At 45.9% G+C, this 16,398-nt stretch overlaps 1 long non-coding RNA gene across 1 annotated transcript in view; it reads left to right on the top strand.

Annotated features, from left to right (window-relative positions):
• Nucleotides 1-378: 378 nt before the first annotated feature.
• Nucleotides 379-16,398, top strand: part of LOC138061719 (uncharacterized) — a 45,509-nt gene continuing 29,489 nt past the window's right edge. The window contains exon 1 of the long non-coding RNA XR_011135632.1: nt 379-599. This is a non-coding gene — a long non-coding RNA (uncharacterized lncRNA). The remainder of the gene's footprint in view (nt 600-16,398) is intronic.

Below are 16,398 nucleotides of genomic sequence, written 5' to 3'. Positions count from 1 at the left end.
AAACAGTCAGATTTCTACAAAAGGATGAATAGTAGGTGCTAAGGACAGCCAGAAAAATAAAGCATCTTTACAAAATTCCCCTCTATGTGTAAACAGAGACAAGAACGCACTAAATTGTTCTGCAGAGCCTTGGGCTTAAGCCTTTCTGTAACCAAGTGACTATTGTGCCCTTTGAGCAGAAAGAGACCTGATGATGCTGAAGATAGGACAGGGTCTGACCTGGAGACGTCTTCTAGCATAACGCTACAGAGAGAATGAGAAAGAAAAGAAACCAGAACAAATGACAAAGTGACTAATTTGCCCAGGAGGATGTTGCCTGAGTAAGCAGAGTCAGTCATTTCAGGATTCAGAACTCTGAAAAGCCCTTTCTCATGCGGTTATCTTGAAGGTCACAATGGCACGATGTGCTGGGAAGCAGTCCCAAGGCTCAGCTATGAACTTAACCTCAGAGCAACAATAATTCATTGTTTGTTGAATTTCCCCTTTACCTATTTTTTTGTTCCTAACTAGGCTTTGGCCCCAGTACCTGTTCTCTGTGACGCCACTTGCAACTGAGACAGCTGAAGACAGGATGGGGGACTTTTACGCGGACCACAAAGGTACAAATGACATTTCTGCTCATTGTTGTTGTTTGCTTTTTTAACCAAAAAAAGAAATCTGACTGAATGGAAAGATGAGGTGGAATTTTTTGTTGCTTAATATTTCCAAGCATTTTCTGAAATGATTTAATGGGTGGCTGCTGAAGTCATTTGTGGTAAATGGTAAAAGGTATCAGTCTCGGAAATTCTCCAAGTACGTGAGTCTCCCAAGGTCCCTATGCATTTTCCGGGGTCTTGGAAGCATAAATCAAGAGTCCTTGCGCTGAGGTACCCCCTGGCACCACCTATAAAGCCTTGCCCGTAGCACTTGTATTCTCACCTAGCGTGTGTGGAGCTGTTTTACTAAATGCAGGAAATTCTGACGCTGGCAGTCCCGGGTTGGGCACGGGCTCTCTGCTGTTGGTATCGGCAGGTCTCAAAAGAACGAATCCTCTACTGTAGAGAATGACAGCACAACTTCCACCTCCTAAGGAAGGACGGAGAGCTCAGCCTTGCTGCCAGCTGGCCAGCGCAGGGGCAAAGCTAGCTGCTTCCTACAGGGCTGCAAAATTGACCTGACAGCATAATGCTCTAAGTGAAAAATAGGTAGGAGTCTGACTTCAGCAGCTTTGATTTGGGAAGCTTTCCTGCCCATTGTTACAAATGATTGATTTTTTTTCCTCCTCAGCTCAGAACTGATTAGAAAATAAGTCAAACTTGGAGATATTTCAGCATCTGCATGTCATTGTAAGCTTGTTCAATGTTTTCTCTACTGGTTACTTGCACGTCATATTCTAGAGGCATGGGAAATTTCATATTCATCCTGTCAGAGGCACCATAAGATATTGGAAAATACGTTATATTCTTGTGAGGTGTGAAATGTAACTACTTCTGCTAGACTTTGTAAGGGTGTAAAATTACCAGTTCTCATGAAATCTCTGCAACAGAAGCTGAGCCTTATCTCTTTCCAGTGTGATGACAACACAGTCCACATAGATGTGTTGCCATTTATTTGTTAGAAATTTGCTTGTCACTTAGTTGACTCACTTCTTGCTCTCCTGTCACACGGTGCACAGCAATAACCTCTCAGCTCAGCAAACGGCTTGTTAGAGAGTGGAAATCCCATCCTATTCAGGCTCTTGTCTCTTATTTACTCTGAACTTTAGAGTAGAAAGACCAAAACCAAAATAGGAGGCAAGATTTGCTCAGTCTGCTTATTTCTGAGCTTGACTGTGTCTTTGAGACCAGATAAATTCAACCTCTCGGCCTAAGCTCTGAACTCCTCTAGAGCATGGAAATGTGCTGGGAGCAGGGGTCTGAAGTCAGCCAGGTGTTTTGGGGGAGTTTAAGATACTTCTACACGCACAGATACTATGTGAGTGAACAAAATCTGTAAATGTTTCTCCTTTGTCCTTAGACAAAGTCAGATAGGTATGCTATCACTCAGCACAGAGGCACTGGCCTCTTTCACTCCCTCTTTCACCCCACTACCTTCAGTACAAATCTGGGAAGACTAATGTATATCTCAGCTACTGCCTTTGCCCTGGAGCAGAGCAGGAGCAGTCAGGCACCTGGTCTCAAGCTCAGAAGTATTGTCCAATAACAGAATACTGGTGGTTTTACCTTATTTTAGAAGGAGAAGGAACACTGGTGCCTCCACCAAGCCAAGTAAGATTTAGTTTGTGCTTATTCAAGGTTTACAGCAATAAGTTGCCACTGGGTTAGATGCCATAAACAGCTGTTTTCTTTTGCTAAACCACATCACACTGGATATTTGCCCTTGGCCCTGAGAAAGATTTGGCTCCCAGCTTCTGCAAATACAATGAGGCTGACAGGCAATCGCTGGAGCTGAGAGCCGTGAACTGAGCCATGTTGATGCAGAGCACCTGGAAAAAGGGACTCCCAATAACCTCCCCTTGGCTGTGTTCATCAGTTACCTGGTGAAGGGTGGAGAGGGTGGGGTACACCCTTCAAAGCCAAAGTGACAGGGTATTACAATGCCAGCAGAGATTTCCCAGTAGCAGCACTGATAAACCTTCCTGTGCTCATGGTAGTGGGCTGTGGAAATGTGATATGGACGTCAGACAATGCTGCAGTGGCGTGGCTTTTCAATGGGAGCAGCTTCTGCAGCACTCACCAGAAACGTGAAGGCTCCAAAAGGTCTGCTTGGAAGTAGCTCTTGTTGGAAGCAGCAAGGTTGTTTGTGTGAGTGAGTGTATGTATGTATGTATGTATGTATGTGTGTGTGTGTGTGTGTGTGTGTGTGTAGCTCTCTGATGTCCTTTAGAGGTGTGGAGATGTTCCTGATCAATGGGCAGGCAGTGCAGGGGTAGAAAGTTGTTCATGGGATAGTCAAAATTTAGGACCGTGTCCCTGCTCAGGGCCATGCTTAAGCAGGCCTTCAAAGAAATTTGGCTCTCTTGTTTCTAAAATCCCTAAACTGGGACCCTATTCCCTTTCCCCCTAATATCAATGATGTAGCCAGCTATCTGCACAGCATCCCAAACCAGAAAATCTACTAAGAGTCAACTACAAGCCTCTGATGGCACGTTCCTGCCAGTCAGAAAAGCCAGGGTGGGACAGCACTAGTCTCACCTTGGGCCCTCTCAAGTACATGTTGGTAGTGGTCACTTTGCAGGGCCCGTGGCAGCGGAGCAGGAGCAGATGAGGCAGTTTTGTGGACATGGACACCTGCCTGTGAGGAGCAAGGAGAAGTGCTGGTGGCCAGCTGGCTCACCCCCTGGTTTTCGTTTCCTTGTTCTGGCTGTGACTGGAAGCCAAACTGCCGAAAATAATGTGGTGAAGGCCCACGTTTGCCCTGACTGAACTCCACTGAGATCAAAGTGGTTGCAGCAGAAATGAGCCTGGCCTAAAGTTTTACTTTATTTTTAGCCTGACTGGAAGCAGAAAGTAATAGAAATTTTGTAATTGAGCAATTTCCGGACTAGTCTTGCAGACCCCGGACGATTCTGCAGCTCAGGTAAACATGTAAAATGCCAGAAACTTCACACCTCTCCATGGTTTCCTACAACTTTTGTCTACCTTTAGCCACAGCAAATAGGAATGAAGGGCTAAGGCAATAGTTTGTGACTTAGGTGACCTGAATGCAAGTCATCGTTTTGCCGCAGAGCGTGTGTGCGTGCTGAGTCCGAGCCCCCGGGTCCCTCCGTCCCCTGGCTGTAGCCTCAACAGAGATACTCTCAGGTACTTTAAAAGTGGCAGCTGTGTAAATGCCAGCTATAAATAGCTATCGTGCTAACAGCGTAAGCAAGATACGTTTTAGTCTTTACAGTGCGCATGCGGCTGCGGCTTGACAGTAAAGCTGACACATTGGGAAATAATTCTCCCAGTTACGTCAGAGCCAGGAAACTCTCTCAATCAGAGAAACATCAGATGAGCCTTTCCATTACAGGATGCGCCCACCATTCACTTGACTCAGCACTCTTATAATCCGAGTGACTGTGCCCCACTTTGCAAGCATTTGTTAAAGAAGGCCTGATTTTTTTTTTTTTTTTTTTGGGAGCCGAGAGGCCCAGAGGCTGCAGGTAGTGAAATACCAGTTGGCTTTTCAGGACGCTGTTTGTAAACAGCAGTGAGGCTGCTTTGCTCCTCTGCTAACTTTGCTGGTTTGCAACCAGGTGCGGCAGTGACTAGCTCAAGAGGTCATTGCTTCCGTCAGCATCCCTGCTGACTGCAGCATCTGTTGCTAGACTGTGGTACTGCTTAGCACCAATGCAGAGGAAAAAGCCCATCCTAATGAGTCTCCATACTCTTTACTGAGTCCTTGAAACTTTTTTTTTTTTTAAATTGATGTCCACCATGATCGAGAGATTGTGGGTTTTATGCTGATCTTGCACCATGGGCCTGCTCCTGATTTACCAGTGCCAGTAAAAGCAGAGTCGAGCCCTTTGTTCTCTTGGTTTCTTTCCCCAACCTGCTCCTCCAGCTGCCTCTCAGCAGAGTAGAAGCTTCTTCCCTGCTCTGGGCTGGACTGTCCTAGGGAAGCCCTCCTAGATGTGCTGTGGGCCCTGCTCAAGGGTGAGATGCCCTTTTCTTGCTCTGTAGCCCAGAAAGTGCTAGCCATGTCCTACCTCTACAGTGGCCATCTGAATGGATATCTCGGCCTGGGCTTTGAATACACTTTAAAGCCTCCTACCCCATCATTCAGCTTTGTTACTGTGATCTGCAACAAGACTTTCTCTGCCTTTCTCCCTTCTCTCCTTCCCTGTAAGCTGTAAAGCCCTGTGTTGCTGGCACTACTTCAGTCAACCAGCCCACCCGCGTTTTCTTCCCATATTTTAATCAGTTCAGCTTCTTAGTATTCAGTAACCCCTGTCATTAGCTGATTTTTGCAGAGCCTGGGCAGAAGGTGCCGAGTCCGGAGCCTTCCCTAGCCCTGAGAGGAAGACTGGGGTCATCCTCCATCATGCAGCAAAGGGAACAGCCTGGTCAGGGCAAGAGCTGCTTGGTGTGTGGTACTTGCACTGCCCTCTCTGCTTGGCCTCCTACACTCTCATGTCTCCTAGTTCTTGTTCCTGGTGAAGCATATTTTTTTTCTTCCCCCTCCTTTTTTTGCTATGCTTTTTTTCTTTTTTTTACCTCCATAGTTGCTCCATAAAGCAGCAGAGCTCTCAGGCTGGAAAGTACAGCTGGCGCTATCCTCTCTGCAGTCCCAGCAACTGAAAAGAAAGGTGTTGAACTGACTGCGCTTTGCAGGCAGTTGTCACAAACCCAGAGGGGTGCAGCCTTAAAAAAGCAGGTCTGGGTGCCGCTGACGAAACTTTCCTTGCCTGTCTGGTGATGCTTCTGGTGATATTTCCTGCTCAGACCTTGCCAGCCTACAGATGATTCCTGTCTCCACTTGGCACATGGAGAGCAATAAAAGTTGAATGCAATCTAATCAGTTTGATTAGATTCAAATATCTCAAATGGGTGAATGAGATTTTAGCTATTGACTGGAAACAGTGATTTGGAATCTCAACTTGCAACGTAAGCGATAGCAAGTGTAACGCTACTAAGCCCTAGGCTGCATTTTCTTCTCTCTTCATAACACTCCCTTTCCACTTATTGAGCTATATGTTTATTTTCATATATACATATACATACACATATGTCAATGTGGTTTTCCAAGGAAACACAACTCCTTTTTTTCCTCACTTATTGGGCTTTATGTATCTATATATAAATATATCTCTTTTCCAATTTTCTTCCCAAAGAAAGATAGGTTCTTCAAATAGTTACGCTAAATAGCTCACAGTGTGCTAGCACTGAGCTCCGGAAGAGGAGGGAGGAGGAAGGTTTGCTAACACTTTGCTATGCAATTCATTTTTCTGCGTAGAATAACACTAAGCAAATTTCTGGACTCTCACACTGATGTCCTTTTGATGCTTAAAAAGAACATAAGTAATGCAATAATTTTGAACTGCCCTGCTGCACAAACTGTATGCATCACATCACAAATGAAAACACCAGTTTCCTGTGATAGGGCTGTCTGTTGCGCACATGCAACAGGATTCCTGGAATACAGCTGTGTGTTCTTGACATTACTTGCAAATTGGAAATGTTTCACAAATATTAGCACCAGCAGCTACTCACTAATCTACTTCACTGTGGCTTTTTTGCATGGTTTCAATCATTTACTCAGGGAGCAGAAAAAATTTATCACACAGCCATCCACACCACACAAATAGTGAGTCTCTGATGGGAGCAAGGAAAGGCACTGGTTGAAAGACATTCATCCAAACAGACTTACAGGAATGAGCAGCTCAGCTGACATCTGGACAGATTGGGAGATAACTTTTTGCTCCCCCAACTGAAAATTAAACCTGACTTTCTAGTGCTTTGCCCATCTGCCATGAAGGGAACCAGCAGAAAGTGAATGAAAAAAACTCCCACTAGTGGAAGTGGAAAACTCTGATTTGGTATCATTTCACACTTGTTTTGCACAGATGCATTTCTTCCAAAAGGCATGCAGCAGTGCAAAACCTGGCTAAGTCCTTGGTAATAAAGAAGCTGAGCCAGCACTACTTCCATAAAACCCATTAGATAAATAAGAACAGTAGTATCACTGCAGTTTCCTTACACAGTTTCCCTTGGTGCTGTGAAGACAGAGGGAAGGTCTTCAGGACTTGATGTTTATTTCTATAATGAACCCTTCAGCATCTTGATTCTTGCCTTCCTTTCTGAAGATATTTTATCTGCTGTTATTTCCACTTCTCCTTTCGGGCTGGTAGGTGATCAAAATTGTCTTCTCGCTGCCCTGATCCCACGAATGTCCCACCACCTTCTCATTGAAGCAGCACTGAATGAAAAGATGACAGGAAACCCAGAGACTTTCTCAGCTGGGCTTGTGAGTCCTTTGCACCGCAGATTTCTCACCCTGCGGTGAGGACGGATACAGACGTGGAGACTATTCACACGGCAAGAGGAGCTGGCGCGTGAGCTCCTACTGTCACTGTGTGATTGATACGGTTAACTGCTGTGCTTTCCTTTCTCACCCACAAAATCAAGTGTGATTGTTGATTCTTTCACTTTTAAACTCAGTGACTGAATTTGTCCACTTGAACAACAAAGCAGATTGTCTCAGGATCTCAGGTTAGCTTTTCAGGTGTTTGGTATCCACAATCTAGACTTCGCACTCCAAATTCTGTCTTTCTTTGAACATATCTTATTGTTTAAAATGAAATGTGATCCAGACTCTTGATTATCGAGGAAGTAGTGGAGAGGATTTTCTTCCAAAAGGGCAATTTTTTTTTCTTGGCACTGGACTGCTTAGCAAATAACAGATCATTTATAGACACACAGACACAAAACCCAAACAAAAAACATCACATTTTTCAAAGAGGTCTTGGGAGAGGCATCTGTCCTGTCTGCCCACCTCACTGTCATGCCAGAGGACTAATACTAGTTCCAGGACACTCAAGACTACAGAGGAATCCCTTTAATCATCAAGAACGAATTCAAGTGATTTCATAGGACATTTGAGGTGTAAACGACTCACATTAGGTTGTTCTATCCACTTCCAGTTAACACAGCCCCTCTTTTCGACAGGGCCTCCAGGATGTGCATCGTCTTGCCAACCTCACGCACCCATTTAGGAGACAAATTGCTCTCTGAGCAGACTACTCGCTCTGGCTATACAAGGAGCTGCGGTTTACAAGGACAAGGCAGACAAGTGCAGAATAGATGTCTGACTGTCAGGGGCTGTGCAGGGAGGATGAGTCACGTCCTCCGTGCAGATCCCTGAGCAGTGATGCTGCAGCCCGGGAATGGCCACAGCGCTGCGCATCCAGTGGCTGCAAAGCTGTGATGCTTTCTGCCAGCTGCTGCTCCAGTTTCAAGGCTCAGTGCCCGGAGTTCAGGTCTTATTGGATCAGAAAGGGAAGGGCTGAAATGTCTGTGCTGTTCACAGGAGAGCTCTTCTGCTCTCACCAGCGTTACCCATTGCTTCAGCAATTACCTCCCATTTACTGTCATGCAGGGGTGGCCATTAGTTGAGGTGATTCTCCTCCTTTATAACGTGACATGATATTTAATTTGTATTATATTATGAATAAATATAAAATGCAAAGCCAAAAACCCAAAGGGTGATTTGAGCGAACTCTCTGGCAGAATCTCAGTCCCATTCAGTTTCTGAACAGTTGGCAAAGGGCATGGGGGGTTTCTTCTGCACGGTGCGTTGCCCTGCACAAGGAAGTGCCTGGCCATACAGCTGCCCCCAGCATGTTTGCAGAGAGAACAAAGATCTCTGGTATAAACTCCAGCATCTTTCAGCTGAACTCATTCTTCATGTCTGCACACTTCACCTTAACAGTCTGAAATGTGGATGGGATGGGTTCATGCATTTTCTGGCACCTCATGAATGAACCCAAGCGCTTCCCAGGGTTGCCTGTGATTCATTTCTGTCATTCCTGGCCCTCCTCAACTCTTTTCCTGAAAAGGATCCAAACTGACTCACTGCTTATCTGTTCCCAAATGTCATCATGATAAGGATCAGTCTTCAGCTCTGCAGCAATCAGAGCAGATGCAAAGGCTGGAGGGCTTCTACTGCTTTCTTGTCTTGGGCAAGTGTGGGAGGGCTTGGCAATAGCTTGGGAGAAACACAGAGGGACTTTTGGGGCTGTCACAGGGCTGATCTAAATGGCCTTATGTCGCATGAGCAAGCACCGGATACACTAGTGTTGATTAGCGTGGGGAATAACAGCCCCACGCACCTGCCATAGCATTTCTGTGTCCATATTAATTTGTTTAGTGAGAGGATGGAAACGAGAGAGGTGCCAGTGTGTTAAGGAACATCTCCTCCCTGCTCCTCAGGACGGTCATGTGCTGCCTTCAGATGGGATGTCCTGCCTGCCTCATAGGGAATTTCTCTAAGGAGAACACTGCCTCCTCATGATGGCCCAGTCTACGTCTTCCTGCTGAACTTGCCTTTTTTAAAACTTAGATGAGTTCGTTAACCAGGCCCTGCAGACAGCTCTCCGGATGCTCTGAATGAAGCCACGGCTCCAGTGATGCCAACGGTAATGTTTCTAGTTGCTTCAGTAGAGTCAGATTCTTGACTCTACTGAATCTCCTGTTCTTAAATGAAGAGTGACTTACTTGGGTTTGATTAGCTGGGTTTAATCTAATCTATTTAATCTAAAGCAACACAGGCCTGATTAAACTTGAGCAGCATGCATTCACACGAGCTGTTGTGACTACTTAATTCAGTCGATGACTACAACTGAAGTAAGAGCAGTGCAACCCTTGCTTTCTGAGGCTATTTGCTTCTAGGGGATCTCTTTCACCCTGCACGTCCCTCCTTAAATAAAACATCCTGTGTTACCTAAGGAACCACTGCCAGCGATAAGGCAATTCTTGGAACCGCAATGCAAAGCTCTTGCCTAGACGAGTGCCTCGAATTTGTATCGGAGCCAGTTAGACAGCGTTGACTGTGGTATTTTCACTCACAAGGTCTTCTGTACTTAGATCTTCATGTGATTGCATGTGCTGCTGCGTGTAAGCAACTTGTTAAAATGCTGGGCTTTCTTCTTTAAGTGTTGCTAGTGGTTTTCTAATTCTGTTAGCATTTCAATAGATGTTAAAAAAAGCAACACCAGGGAAAACCTGTGGGCTCGTGCCCTCTCTTGCTTCTTTATCAGGTACGAAAAAGGTTTGAAAGGGCTTCTTAAAATGTGTTTGTTTGCTGCAGCAGCCTTCTCGTTTACTCTGGAAATGCAAAGACTGATGGAGAGTTAATGAAAGTGTGACATCTTGGCAAGGAGACTTCTGTCAGACTGTTTCAGGTTGTTTCCATTAGTAATTATTCCACTTGAAACATTTCACATTTTGTTCGGACTTCTAGACTGCAATTCTGTCAGCCGAGTGATGGTAACACTTAGTGCTAGTTAGAACCGGGTAGGATATTTTTTATGAATATTTTATTCATTGAAATTGCAAATTCAGGTCAAACAAAACAATCTGTCAAATTCTGCTTTTTTCCAAAAGCCAAAGTACTACCCTTCAACATTTTTCAGTATAAAACATTTCGATGTTACATTTCAAAGTGAGGCTTCAATGTTAAATTTAGATATGCACGCATGTAAAATAAAAGTTTAATTCCCCTCAGAACAACTTAATTCGACCAAAACCAAATTTTCTAGTCTGTTCAGGACAAAAAAAAAGTTTGCAATGGGTTTGACCTGAATGTTATATTAATTCTAAAAAAAGGGATTTATATAGTGAGCCAAAAATGCAGTTGTTTCCTGGTGCCACAACGTAAAGCTGGATCCCTCCACCTGTGAAGTAAAGTCATGTGCAAAAACCGAGACAGTTTGATGCAGATGAGTAATTTGAGATAGCAAGTTGATTGCATCTCCAAGGGCCTGATTTGTGCATTTGATCTTGCTCGGAGTTGTGCGGGAAGCCTTGTGTTTTAGAGATTTCTGCCTGATGTCTGTAATTCTGGCTAAAGCACCCTGAACTGGTTCACAGAGGGGCAGGGAAGGGAGGAGGACGCCAGCACCGTGCCGGTGGGGATGGAAAGGAGCAGGGAGAAGGGGAGGGCTGCTGGGAAGCCTTTCTGGTGTGTGCTGGGGGCTTTGGAGTGGCTCTGGCTTGGAGATGGAGGCTGCAGGTGCTGGTGTCTCTCCGTGCCTGCTGTGGCTCTGCTCCTGTGATGGGGATTGCTGGTAGGGAGCCGAGCACAGTTCAGGTCACCGAAGCAGCTCTATCAGAGAGGAAAAGGGGGAGGAGCAAAAGGATCCTCTTTTCCTTGGTAGAGTTGGGTCTCTAACTCTACCAGTTATCTCAGCTGCTTCTCAACAGTGGGCATATACACACAGCCTTCAGTCCAGTCCAGTTTCAAACAAAACTCCCGAATTTTGCTGTAGTCTCCTGCTGCTTTCTGCAACATTTTCACATTTTGCTGCTGCGAAAACACTGTGTATCTGTACCATAGTTGCAGGAAGCACCACACACCTGACCTCTCAAAACCCAGTTCAGCTGAGTCTTAATCCTGGCCATCCCACTGTTGACAGACCAAAGCAAACCGGGTCGGTTCTGCAGGCTAACACTGCAGGACTCGAGGGTTACAGACAGAGAGAAGGCAGAGAGTTCATTCGTGGCTACACAGAAATAACTTAAGGCGCAGATCCAGCACCGTCTCCAATGTGGGTCAGCTTTGAGGGCTAAATCACACTTGCTGAGGGCCTTCAGCAAGAAACCGTTCACCTCCCCATCAGCCACAGGATTTGAATGCAGCACTCAAAGGGCCACAGAGCATCAAACCGCACCGCCCTCGTCCCTTCCGCTTTTCTGGTAAGTGGGAGCCTGGTTGCTACATCCCTCCTGAGTACAGGCTGCGTGGGTTGTAGAGAGGTTGAAAAGCAACAAAAAAACCCTCTGCCGTGCAACACTGCAGAACCCCAAGGTGAGAACAGCAGCGGCCCTGTGCACCCAGCGCTGTCTGTGCTTTGGCACTCATGTATGTGCTTCCCATTCAGTGGGAACTGCTGTCCTGTCAGCTGGGAAAGGAGAGGGGAAGGGCAGCATGGGTGACCTTTGCAGGGCTGGCTCCTGCTGGTAAGGTTTTCCTGGAGGAACGGTGGTAGCGTATTTATGAGAAAATGTTTCCACCTTCCCCAGCACGTCTCTGCTCTTTCTAGTCTGTTCTTGCAACCTGTCTACAGAGTGGGGAGCTGCAAGAGCTCCTCTGCCTCTGCAGGGGAAAAGACTTGCACCAGAGCAAACCTGGGTGAGGGGAGCCCTCCTCTGACTCTTCCTCTGGTGAAGGCTCCTCAGTATTCTTTGAACCCTGCCCTAGGCACAAAAATTAGCAACCTGGAGATTTCATAGTCTCTCAGGGATGTAAATAGCCATGCCCCAGCCTGTGCAGGTATGGATTTTCTCTGTACGGTAAGCAGGCAAGGCCTTGGGATGGAGGAGCAGCAGGGTGCTGGCTGCCTCTCCACGGGGTGTCTCAGGGTGCTGGAGACAGCTGGGGTTGGATTACCATCCCATAGCACCCACAGAATGGGGACACACTCCAGGCTGCAGTCACAGGTTGCGGCTGTGACTCTACGAGCCACAGGAGGAGGATGGTCATTGCTCCATAGTGCTGACAACCTCAGGGTGGTTTCCCCACCTTTAGTGATCCAACAGCAGAGGTTTTAACAGTTTTCTGCTCTTTAAACTGTACCAAGAACAGCACTAGGATATGGTCTATAGGCCTGCATGCTTGGCCAGACCTTCACATTTTAACCTTTTCCTTCCTTGGTCTTTGCATGCTCAGGTGACTTCCAGACTAATCTGCCCAGAGCAGCAGTAGGAAGCAGGGTAGAGTGTACCAGTACCAGGTGCTTGGAAACAACCCTTACTGGTCAGAGAATCACAGAAAATGGGCTTGGAAGAGCACCTATGGAAGAGCTCCAGGAAGGATCAAGTAAACCAGTGTATTCCTAAGGGAATTTTGTAAATTCTGGTCTCAAAGCCTGCCATGAGGAGCTCCACCCTGCACCCACAATCAATACCACATTGCTATTCCTACCACCACAATGTTTTATAGTGCCCAACTTCTCTCTCTTCCTTGCTACGGTTTAACAAGGAGAACAGGAGAGTTTAACAAGGAGAACAAGGAGAGTGTGGGCAGGTTCCCACTCTGTATTAATCGGCAAAACTCCCAGGAACTACAGCAAAAAAAAAATCCGGTGAGGAACCAGACGAGGGAATAACACCACAAGAGTGATGGTCTGACATGCCAGAGGAGTGAGGTCTTAAGTCATGACCCATGCTTATTGATGAGCCAAGGTTGTACAGCTTGTCTTTATTTCCTGACTTTCCCAAAGAGCAGGAAGATCTCTGAGTCTGGGTTTCAGCATGGCTCCATGCTGCTGGTGAACGGGGCTGGCAGACACCTGGCCCTGGAACTCCTACAGAAAGACATGGCCTTCTCATGCCGGTTACTGGCCCAAAAGAGAACCAACATTTTTCAGATGGACAACTGCTATTTATTAACCCAGTCCCACTTCAGGTTGAGGGGGCTGATTCCCAAAAGAGTGCCCCTCTAAATGCTTCCCTTGAACACTGTTGCCTCCTCCCTCTCTCCCCTTTGTTTTGGTTCATTTTCCAGACCCCAGAACTCCACTTCCAGTCTATCCATCTACCCATTCTTCCCAGCCCTTCCACTCCCAAACATGCCTTTACTTGAACAAGTCTGGCAGCCTGTTTTCTATCAATATTAATAGCCTTAGGTTCCTTTTTCTCAGGCCTGGAACTCTGCTTTTACCGGCAAAATTTATCTTTATGAGAAATATTGACAGACTAGGAGATTCATCTAGGCATCTCTTATAATTGCTTTTTCCCTTTTTGCTCAGTGGTAAACAATGGGTTTGTTGCTCAGCAAAGCAGTACAAGGATCAATGGGAAAGTTATATTTTCAATTTTTGTTATTAAACTATTATTGCAAACAATTTATAAACTGAGATGAGCATCAGGAACAGAAGAAAGAGTTGCAGGAGCTCTCTGCTTTTCTTTGGCTGCTTGGGTTGTTTCCAAGACATGGGCTGGTGTAAATCAGTAAAGAAATGGAGTATTACACCGGCTGAGAAGGATGTGCCCCACGTCTCTGGGGCATGCAGTGCGAAATGCAAGCAATTCTGTGAGTAAATGCCAAGAGCAGCGCCAACGCTGAGTTCTGAGGTTCCCTGGAGCATTACAAACGCCTGAGAAGACAGATAAATAGATGAAGGTCTCCGGGATTTATAGGGACCAGAGCACTACAGTGTGGTTCTCCCTCTAGTGTTTGACTGGAAACTACAGGCAAATTTCTGAAGCCGGATGATGGCTGGGCCAAGGGGGGTGAAGCAGAGCTCAGCAGTCGTTAAGTCCGTGGTGAATAGGGTGACATAGTCCGTGGTGAATAGGGTGACACATTCATCCTCTTGGGCCTACATGCTTAGCCTGCTTCTTTTGAAAGCGGAAATAGTTGAATGATCATCCAGATCTGTTTTTCTGAGTGTAAGAGGAGACAGAACGGTTGACGGCTTCTTGGCTCTCCATTTCAAGCTTCCCTCAGCCGCCCAAGCTCATTCTCTCTGCGAGGGCTAAAGGGCCATGCTGACAGTTCATCTCCAGGTTTTTATTCCTCACTATCTTCTTCTGATCCTTCTTCTTTGCTTTCAAAGCCCTTTGAACTGTCATATCACAGGTGAAAATGATACTCTCCCCTTCTATATGCCTCTGTTTTGGGAGACGTGCCGGGGAGAGGTAGCTGCTATTGTTCAATTCTCTTGTGTATAAAGAAGCTCCCAAAGAAAAGGCTGTGATGTAATTTCAGGTAAGAGTGACTGAATCAATACAGTATAATGTGACTCCCAAGACACAAGCACAACATTCACTTTTCTTAATTTCCTTCCCCATAGAGTACATCTGTGGTACAATTACTCATGGCTAGAGGGCCTAACCCGGACACATTAGTTAGCTCTGAGTTGTTTTTAACTTTATATTCACGTATAGTATTCTTCTGTAGGGATATTACCAGGTGACTCTCCAAAGTCAATATGATTTGCATTGCTGGTTCCTATAAGATTTGTTTTCTGCGTTCTTTCACCCAAGCAGAAGGAGCTTATTTCAGTAGGCATCTGAGGAAGGTCTGCTCTTCCCTTGGGATTTCTCCCCTTTGCTTGTCTGCAGGGGAGAAAAGGGAGGCGAGGCCAGAAGCAGGCACAAGCCCCTGTAAACATCAAGGGACTCTCAGCTTTCCTGTTCTCACTGATGCTTTTGTACTACATAGATAAATATTCTTTGTGGAACAGAAACAGAGTACATTGCCAACACATGCGAACGAGTTTCTCAGAACTAGCTGTATTCGGTACTCAAGGCAGAGCAGCTGTTTTGAAAAGGTTTTGCATTCCCTTGAGCTGTTTCTAAGTTAAACACCATATACTTTGAGACTGTGTTGTTCTTCATTCAAGCACCTAGTGCTGTGCAGGGGCAATTCCGGTAAAAGATGGCTGCAGCCCTGCTTCACCTCTTTCCCCTCTTTCTTTCAGTGTTTCTAAGTGTGCCTGGTCCGTCCTCTGAGGCAGGTTCCCCTTTTTGTGCCGGCTGCCTGGCAGATGCATTCGGGAAGTGAGCAGTTCTGTTTCAGGGGTTTTGCAACTCCGACTCTTGCTCCCTAAAACATTTTCAGCTACTTTTTGTCTTTCCTTCCTGGAGACTGGGACAAGGTATGGCTGCTGTGGGAACACTGGTTACAGGACTGGCTGGCACCAATGATGTGATCAGTCCTGACCTTGTCTGTAGGCCTTTCTTCCCTTAAAGCACCTACCCACAAATTATTACTTGTCCTCGGCTTTGGGAATTTCCCATGGTAGGATGTGTAAGATGCCATTCCCTTCAGTGAAAGGCTTACATGAAGTTGTAGGCTACTGCTAAACAGTATCCTCTGACTGTTTCAATTTTTGTTTTGATATAAATGTTTAGCAAAGCCAAAATGACATCTAGAAACTTCTTGGAGTTGCTTCATTTTCATCATCAGGGAAAGGGAACTTTGAACATGTTCCTCCCCAGCCTACTTTGAATGCTAACGTCAGTTAACCAAACTTCATGTTTTCTTGTGTATAATTATTCCCGAGCTGCAGGCGAAGAAAGTCATACCTGAGACTGTGTAGGCTGTGCCGTGCATTGCGGTAACATGTCCTAACACCAGCAGTGACCCAGCAATGCCAGCCCAGTCATATTGCTAGAGCCAAACACCCAGTCCTGGGCCGGCGTTTCCTCTCAGCCACCAGTACCAAGTGAAGTTCTTGCTCTTACCACAAAAGTAATAGTGTGTGAATACGTGACTCATGCCTTGGCAGGCTGTGAAATTGCCAGCTGAGCTGTGCATGGGCCTGCTCGGAGGGACAGCAGCTTATTCCCCAGGAGTGACCTCGATGCTTCGAGTTAGCAGTCTGTTGGGAGCAGGCTGGTGCAGCAAAGGATTCCTTGGAAACAGTGCTTTTGGGTTTTTCAAAGGAGACAAAAAAGAGTCAGGCATCCAGATTCCCTAGCACCTTTTAAATTTTATTCCAAAAATGCCAATTCCATGCTTTCCTTAGCCAGCAGTGGTATGACAGTCTTAGCCTTGAAATGGTAGGGCTTTTCTTTAAATTTTATAGTGGGAGCTCTGTCTTTAACCTGCTTTTCCAGTGCTGAAGACAAGTCATTTATCCATACCGTGTTATATGCTATTTTTATTTGTTTGGTGCTGGTCTCAAGGAAGATGTTGCAATCAGATTCAGCTAAGTAGGGCATATTGTTTCCAGCAGTCATGCCTTAACACTCTTCAATTCCTTTGAAA

The sequence above is a fragment of the Struthio camelus genome, chromosome 20, assembly GCF_040807025.1.
Source record: "Struthio camelus isolate bStrCam1 chromosome 20, bStrCam1.hap1, whole genome shotgun sequence".
NCBI classification, from domain to species: Eukaryota; Metazoa; Chordata; class Aves; order Struthioniformes; family Struthionidae; genus Struthio; species Struthio camelus.
The sequence above is the reverse complement of the archived record's forward strand: the minus strand, read 5'-3'. Positions and strand labels throughout refer to the sequence as shown.